This window comes from Anolis sagrei, chromosome 3 (genome assembly GCF_037176765.1).
Source record: "Anolis sagrei isolate rAnoSag1 chromosome 3, rAnoSag1.mat, whole genome shotgun sequence".
NCBI lineage: Eukaryota > Metazoa > Chordata > Lepidosauria > Squamata > Dactyloidae > Anolis > Anolis sagrei.
The window spans coordinates 185,002,238-185,011,656 of NC_090023.1; positions in this window are offsets into that span (position 1 = coordinate 185,002,238).

A 9,419-nucleotide genomic window follows, 5' to 3' on the forward strand; every position below is an offset into this window, starting at 1 on the left:
TTAAACTCCAAGGTAGGATGTAGAAGGAGATACATTCGGATAGGTACGCTGGGCCAGAACCGTATAGGGTTTTATAGGTCAAGACCAGCACTTTGAATTGTGCTCGGAACTGGACCGGCAGCCAGTGGAGCTGACATAATAGGGGGGCGGTGTGCTCCCTGTATGATGCTCCAGTGAGTAGTCTAGTTGCCGCCCATTCGACAAATTGGAGTTTCCGAACAAAGGCAACCCCATGTAGAGCGCGTTGTAGTAATCTATTCAGTATGTAACAAGAACGTAGACCACTGTGGCCAGATCAGACTTCCCAAGGAACGGGCACAGCTGATGGACAGGTTTTAATTGTGCAAAAGCTCTCCCGACCACCACTGAGTCCTAGGGTTCCAGGCTCAGTGATGAGTCCAGGATCACTCCCAAGCTGCGAAGCTGCGTCTTCATGGAGTGTAACCCCATCTAACACAGGCTGTAACCCTATACCCTGTTTGGCCTTGCGACTGACCAATAGGACCTCTGCCTTGTCTGGATTCATTTTCAATTTGTTAGCTCTCATCCAGTCCTACACACCTTACCCTTCAGCTCCTTCGAAATTCCTATTGGGATGAGTGACATGGCTTAAATAGGAGGTTTGGAGGGGTACTTGTGGTATTTGCAACGGTGCAATGACTATAAAAATGAATTCAGGCTACAATGCCATAACTACTGAGCAAGATGTTAATGTAGATTGGCATATTTATGTTACAGATTCAACGGAGTAAAAAGAGAAACCAGGGTGGCACAAAGGGCTGTCAGAAGAATAACAATATGAAACTGATCCTGCTTCTCTTATCACAAATGACATGTACTATGCATATGATCTTCCAAAAAAGAGAGAAAGAATTAGTGTAAATCTATAGGAATGAAACCAAATCCACAGATGGATAATACTTTTTGTATGAATTAATTATATATTCTCAAAATGTGCAAGGTAGTATAAAATAGAGTTTGGACGTGAAAGCTTTGAAAAGTTAAGATAGAGCAAAAACTTGGAGGTGAGGTGGGGGAGCACTTTGGAAACAAGACAGCTAGGCTGAATAAAGGGATTAGAGCCCTAAAATAGTTCTGAAAAGAGGCTCCCTTTGTGTGAGCACTCTCATTGGCATTCTGGCGTTGCATTGTAGCAGATCAAAATGGGAGGAAATACTGAGATTATGAGGAACCTGTGAGGGTTGCCCACTTATCCCATCACTCCACCTCTCCCACCACTATGATACCAAATGTGGGATCCTTTTTGGTGCTCTCATGGTTCCTGTTCAAGGCTTTACTTATATAATCTGACCACCACCATCACTCTTGAACCCCTGCTGACACCAAGCATTTGAATTCATCCATATCAATGACACTATTGCAGCATTCTCAGAGGCCTAAATGTATAATAGGAAAAAATATAAAGCAGATGTTCAATATACAGTCAAAGATTAATTTTTAAACAAATATAAATCCTGATGGGCTATAACTAACTAACTCTAGCTCACACCTCATATTCCTATTTTTTAAAGATTCGTATCTCTCCCCTCCCCAACACATGTGGAGGGCTGACCGTATACATGTTTTCTGTTAAGTAGTGGTGCCCTAATACTGATATACTGATACATGGATGCTCTTAGACAAAAAATATTTCAACCTCATGAACACAATTAAATGAATCATCTATTGACATGAATAATCAGGTTACCACCTGGCCTACATCACCTCCCACCAACCCATTCTGCCCACTACTACATCTCTTTTCTTGTCCACCAACATCCCGTTTTCCTTTCTTGAATTGGGAATATAGTAACTGCTTTGGGAGATGGTGATGAGGCATCCGGACAATGTGGCCAGTCCAGTGTAGTTGATGGCGTAGGAGCATCGCTTCAATACTGGTGGTCTTTGCTTCTTCCAGCATCAGGCCCGTAGCCAGGATTTCGTTTCGGGGGGGGGGGGGAGGGGGCTGAATTTTTTTTCAGGGGGGGGTTTGGGGGGGGGCTGAGTTTCGGGGGGGCTGAGTCTGAGTGAAAGAGGGTCTAGCCTAGCAAACCTTTTGTATCATTACCCCAATACCCCCATGCATATGGGATATATTCAGTATGGTGATCAGATCATGATATGAATAAACATAACAGTTTAAATAATGCACCATTAAGGCCTTTTCGCAAACCACCATAAAAATTTCGGGGGGGGGGCTGAAGCCCCCCGAGCCCCCCCCCCCCCCCCCGGCTACATGCCTGTCCAGCATGCTGACATTTGTCCACTTGTCTTCCCAAGAGATTTGCAGGATTTTCTGGAAGCAACTCTGATGGAATCATTGCAAGAGTTAAGTGTGACGTCTGCAAACAATCCATGTTTTGCGTATAACAGAGTTGGGAGGACAAAAGCTTTATAAACAACACCTACAGATGCTCCGGCCCTCAAACACTCTCTGCTTCATTCAAGAAAATGCTGCACTTGCAGAGCTCAGGTGGTGTTGTATTTCAGTGTCAAAGTTGACTTTGTGAAGAGGTAGTGGAAATGGTCGACATTTTCTTATGTTGCAACGTTAAGCTGTATTTCTGGCATTGCAGAGGGATTGGCTGGTGACTGCTGGAAGAGCACCATGAAGAGCCAGCTACTCATTAAAAATGGATATTCAGGAAAACGGGGGGGGGGGGGGGGGGTAAAGACCAAGGTTTTTAAAACTGAATTAAAGATCTCATTCATCACAAAAATCCATATTCCAAGTGAATCGTCAAGAATATTGTGTCTCTGGATCACAGTGGCTACATAGTGAGTACAATTTTTTCTGTCACTTTAGAAAACCCCTAAGCATAACTAGGGGACCAACCATGGTATAGTAGTCTGAGTGTATGACATCAACTTTGGAGACAAAGGTTTTGATCCTCATGTGATCATGAAAATCGACTTAATAAATCTTGTCATGAAAACTATGTGATGAATTTGCTTTAGGGCTGACATAAATCGAAAATGACTTGAAGGCATACAAGAAGTATAATTAACTATGATATTTAGTAGAACTTCTCTATGGGTGGATTTTCATTTGCTGTTTATTACAAGGAAAAGTAATAAAGCTAACCTTAAAAACTGTGGGATAGACACAGAGAACTGGGAAGCCCTGGCCCTTGAACACTCTAACTGGAGGTCAGCTGTGACCAGCAGTGCTGCAGAATTCAAAGAAGCACGAATGGAGGGCAAAAGGGAGAAACATGCCAAGAGGAAGCCCTGCCCAAGACTACCTTCCACCTGGAAACCGATGTTCTCACTGCGGGAGAGCATGTGGATTGAGAATAGAGATCCACAACCACCTCCGGACCCACCGCTAAGACACTACACTTGGAGGACCATCATCCTCAGGCTACAAGGGATCGCCTAACAAGGAAAAGTGTGTGGCAAAGGAGGAGGTTTTTTGGGGAGGGACACCTACATTCATCTTCTCCCTTTGGAACATTTTTATCAAAGCATAACAGTACAAAATGTGTGTGTGTGTGTGTGTGTAAGAGAGAAACACAGAGAGTACCACGAATATGTCCCCTTCCCAGCCACTGAGGTCTGTGGGGTACTTGCTGCATGTACACGTTCTATATCCCAGTCTGGTACTTTTTAATTTGGGACTCACTTGAACATCATCTCTCAGTGGCTTAAAGATTTTTTAGAACTTCCATACTCTCCTCCCAACTCTGTTTTTCTCTTTCTCGTCATCTAACTTCATAAAGTGTATGATTTATGCGGGAGAACCAGAAAGGAGCACAAACAGATGATTCACAGGATGCAGAATGAATGAATGGGTTATTTGACTTTTTGCAGAAGTAAGAGAAACAGATTTCATAAAAATACCCTCAGGTGCAGACATTGCCTCCAATCTCAACTAGTTCCTGGCAATAACTTAAAATGTCCGGATGTATATGAAGAACATGCAGATATTTCATTCCAGACAAGAGATTTTAGTGTGGATCACACAGGATATTTTCCTGGGCAGGGCAGATCTGTTTCTCTCGCTTCACATGGACTTGAACAGCAAAACTGTGCCAAAGTATACACTCTTCTTTCCCATATCCCTTCAATTTTCCCTGAGCTGCCCTGCTTTGTGCTTTCTTGGCTGTGTGATATCTGCCATGTACATACAGTAGAGTCTTGCTTATCCAACCTTCACTCATCCAAAGTTCTGTATTATCCAACACAGTCTGCCTCTTGCCCAGATCCACAGCTGTTTCAATGCATTGTGATATTTTGGTGTGGAATTAGTAAATACAGTAATTACTACATAACGTTACCATGTATTGAACTGCTTTTTTGTCGATTTGTTGTAAAACATAATGTTTTGGTGCTTAATTTGTAAAATAACATAATTTGATGTTTAATAGGCTTTTCCTTCGCCCCTCCTTATTATCCAACATTTTTGCTTATCCAACGTTCTGCTGGCCTGTTTATGTTGACTAAGTAAGATTCTACTGTACTTACTTTACTTAGACGATCCCTTGTTGTCCGAATAGGATTGTCTTCCAAGATTGGTGTACTAGCGGTGGGTCCGTAGGTGACTGTGGAGCCCTATTCTTTTTATATATATAGTTTTTTATTGTGAGTTTCTGAATACATAAAAAGTGGGGGAACAATAGTTTGGAGTAGTACAGTAGGAATAAAGAAATAGAGAGTAAGAAGATGGGAGAAGAGGGGGAATGGAGGGTCACGCATACACTGAACAAGGGGGGGTGGGAACCTATACACATACTTTCACACACACATACACTCATCCATCTCCTTCAAATGGAGTGTAGATCTTTGGAGAAGTGCACTTCCAAGTTGACCAGGGTGTAAAGGTATTCTCTGTTATAAGGCCAATGCCTTGTATTCAATTAAACTTGGTGTCCTTAGGCCCTATTCTTGATCTGCATGTTCTCCCACAGTGAGGGCATTGGTTTCCAGGTGGAAGGTGGTATGATATGCCTTCCTCTTGGCCCTCCATTCGTGCGTCTTCAAATTCTACAGCACTGCTGGTCACAGCTAACCTCCAGCTGGAGCACTCAAGGGCCAGGGCTTCCCAGTTCTCAGTGTCTATGCCACGGTTTTTAAGGTTGGCTTTGAGCCCATCTTTAAATCTCTTTTCCTGTCCTCCAACATTCCATTTTCTGTTCTTGAGTTCGGAGTAGAGCAACTGCTTTGGGAGATGGTGGTCGGGCATCTGGACAACTTGGCCGGTCCAGTGGAGTTGATGGCGGGGGGCCATCTCTTCAGTGCTGGTGGTCTTTACCTCTTCCAGCACGCTGAAATTTGTCCACTTGTCTTCCCAAGAGATTTGCAGGATTTTTCGGAGGCAACGCTGATGGAATCGTTCCAGGAGTTGCATGTGACGTCTGTAGACAGCCCATGTCTTGCAGGCGTATAACAGGGTTGGGAGGACAATAGCTTTATAAACAAGCACCTTGGTATCCCTACGGAGTACAGATGTCCCAGTTTTCAAACACTCTCTGTTTCATTCGGAAAAATGCTGCAGTCGCAGAGCTCAGGCGGTGTACCACGCACCATCCTTAATATATCGGCCTCATAAGTTTATTTATTTACAAAACTGAGTACATATTCTGTTTTTTGTATAGAAGCTCTTCTGCTCCATGTAGCCTTTTTTTTTTCCTGCCCAGATTAAGGCCGATTTTCTTTAATTAGCTCTAATATTGCTTGCCAAAAGCCTCTGAAAGCACCTATTATTAAACCTAGCATATATGCAGGGCATCTCTTTGTTAACGTGTCTGTTTCTTCGTCACTTTCAATGAGTGATAATTAAGCATTTGTAGAATGCGTGATGATAACAAATAGTTCTTCAGGACTTTTTTTCTAAAAAGACTTGTTAAAACTCTACTCCTCCATGTAGCATTATATATATATAATTTTTGTTATATGTTTTAATTTAGAAAATGAGAGACCTTTTGTGTAAATAATTCCGACAAGCTGGGGAAGAGTGTTTCTGAATGTAAGAATATTTTCTCTTCCTCTGTTATTTTAATGGGACACATGCCATCCTTTTTATGAATTATGAATGCAGAAGACTTCTTTCCAAATGAAGTTGCTGGAAGCTTGCCACCAGAATGAGGCATACACATTAGAGAATGCCAGCACTTTTTTAAAAAAGTCACAACTGAATGATTAAATCACATTTTTTCTATCAAAGGGAAAATTCCATTGTGAGAAAACAGAGACATAAGGAGCTGTTGCCTTAAAAAAAGCACCTGTAGATGTCTTAAGCCATTCTATTATGACTAAAAAGGGTAAGTAAAAGGGGGGGGGGGGCTTCCAAGATAGATTTTGAATTTTGAAATAACAAAGATATAATAACTAAATAAGGAGAGGGAAGGAAGAGAACATTATATATTCTGAGTAAAATGGTTGAAATGCGCTTATGTTCCAATATAAAGATACAATAGTCATAAGAAAACGCATAACAAATTGAATTTTTCATTCACTTCATACAATCTGAAGAAATCTGTATTCTACCAAATGTTACTGGACTATATTTAGTAAATTTAGTAGAATTAGCAGTAAATCTAGTAAATTTATTAGAGTAAGCAGCAAAGATCCTCCATGAAAATAGTGTTTTCTGATGGTCTTTGGTGACCCCTCTGACATCCCCTGGTGACCCCCCCCCCCCAGGTGTCCCGACCCCCAGGTTGAGAACGACTGTTCTAGTGGGTACCTGGGTTATTCTTTCTTATTTTCCCCAGTAGTGGCATAGGAGTGCTCTTGATTTTTTTAAAATGGTCTGCACTACTAATACCTATATAATTATACTTTGTATGGCCTCATATGGATGCTGCTTTCTGACACAGATTGAAACAGCTGTGAGTTGATAAATAGGTACTGCTTTAGCAGGGTATTTTAATGGCACCCTATTGAAATACCAGAAAATAGGGATAGTGCTGGTGAACTTTTGAAAGTTATTTTCAAAGTTGCAGTCTCACAAGATTTTGAATTCTGGCATTTTTTTTCCATGAGGGAAAGTGGAGAGGCATGGACAAACAGGGGTAATGCATAGGTTTGGAGGAGATGAATGCCAGCAGTTGTGGTAAACTAAAAGCACTTGCAAGTTTCTTCAAGCACTTGGGAAATGGATTGGTGTGATAAGAGGGTCAGCTATTTTGGCATGCTCCAGCTCTAACCCTAGACAGATTTGCAACACAAGACCCATTTTTGGAGCCACATGTGATATTGTCCTAAAATATACATTTTTGCATTCCTTACTGTAACCAGTCTCTTGCATAACTTGTCTTAAGCTGCCAATTACAATCTTCTGTACGTTGAATGGAAACCAACATGCTTGAGTTGTTTGAAACTTATTAGACAGCAGACATGCTCTGATCTGGCAGAAAATTCCAAAGCAGAAGCGGACTCTTTCAGATATTTTTTGGTCTATAATTCCTATGTTCCCTTGGCTACACTATCCTATGGGAAGTGACTGTGGAAGCTGTAGTTCCCAAATGTCAGGAGAGCCACAGGGGCCCACTCCTGTTCCAAAGGCATACAGTGTTCCCTCGCTGTTTCGCGGTTCGCTTTCTGCAGAATCTCTGTTTTGTGATTGGGGTTTAGAATTAATATTTTTATTTTGTGGCTTTAAAATCAGAAATTACCAGGCAAGGGATGTTGTGATGGTGGGCGCCCTCCTGTCGGCCATGCTGCTTGCAAGGGGCTTCTTCTTCCCAGAAGCCCCCTGCATGGTGGGAAGTTTCCTGCACTTGGCCGGCTGGCCAACTAGCGGCAGGCCCTGCCCTGCCCATGGATTGGCCAGGGCCGGCTTCCCCACCTCACCCCAGTAGCCTTTGTAGGGCTGCCCTGGGCCTCCACACGGCTCCGTGGCCTCCGCAGAGCTCTACCACCGTGGCCCACCGCTGCAACAGCCCTTGCCGGTAAGTCAGGCAAGGCATTTCTGATTTTAAAACCACAAAATGTATAAAAAATATACTAAAAATATTAATTCTAACACTAAAAGAATATTATAAATCATAAAAAATATAATTTACAGTAAATATGATTGTAAATATTGTGTGTGTGTGTGTGTATGTGTGTGTGTGTGTGTGTTTGAGTGTGGATAGTGTCCCTACTTCGCGGATTTTCACTTATCGCGGGTGATCCTGGAATGTAATACCTGCAATAAATGAGGGAACACCGTAAACCCAGTTTTATGTATGCTATTTATTATAACTCCAATTAAATTCAGTAGTATTTCCTTGCAAAGTATTCAGCTATAATTAACTTAGTTCACGCTGAGTCAGCTGTTTGAAGTGCCCAGTCCTACGTATGTTTTAATCATCAATAAAAGACTATCCTCCTTTCATTCTTTAGCTCATGCATAAGCAAAGGCAGGCAAATGTAACTTATTAAAAAGCATATTGAGTAATCAATTAAGATTTCCTGGATAGCTCTGCTCAAATTCGTTGTTTAAAAACCATGCTGCGATTTATCTTTTTATAATGGTGCATTTGCTGTTGTAAAGCAATGATCTAATGACTTCCTTTCCTGACAATTCAAGTCAAGGCTATTGAGTGAAAGAAAGAAAGAACAGCCTTGCTGGATGACAGTTGTGATCCAAATCATCAGAGCAGAGCAAGAGTAAATGGAGAAAGCAAAAAATATTGTGCTCTCAACTCCCAATTCAAGAATATTTTCAAGCAATGGATGGTTGATTCCATGGATGCAGAATCTGTGAATACAAAAGGAAGACTATATAGTTTTGACAAACTGCTGGAAGTTCACTCAAAGATATAGCTTGTCTCCTTTGAGATGTAGTTGCTTAGCTGTCCCCCAGAAGCAGGGACCCAGCTAAATCTCAAGACAAAGAATTAAGTCAGTCATTTTGATGAGTTAATGCAAGGTTCTCAACTTTCCTAATGCCTCCACCCCTTGATCCGTTTCCTCATGTTGTGGTGACCCCCAACCATTAAAAAAATGTGTTGCTACTTCATAGCTGTAATTTTAAATTTAAATAAATAAGCCTTCCACTGCAAGTCAAGAAGTCATTCTAATTCCAGCTATACATATGTATGATGTGAAGCACTGGGTAAGTCTAATTGGTGCCAGCCTATCACAACTCACAGTGAGTGACAGGAACCCAAGGGTTGGAACTGCATGCAGAGAAGTTTGGAGAAGGAATCTGACAGTCTGTTTTTTTCTAGGGAACATGAAACTCTCCTTCATAAGGATCTAATAAGGTTCCTTTGTCTGGTGGCCAGAATGGTTATTGCTGAACATTGGAGGAAATCCAAGACACTTGGCTTTCCAACTGGCTAATCAATGTATGGGAAATTGCTCCACAGAGAAGCTGAGAGTCCAGGTTAAGGAAGCAAAGCAAAACAAATGAAACAATAATTTATTTTGTGAAATATGGCAGCCTTTTCCTTCTTATGTAAATGGAAATAAGAATATAAGAATAT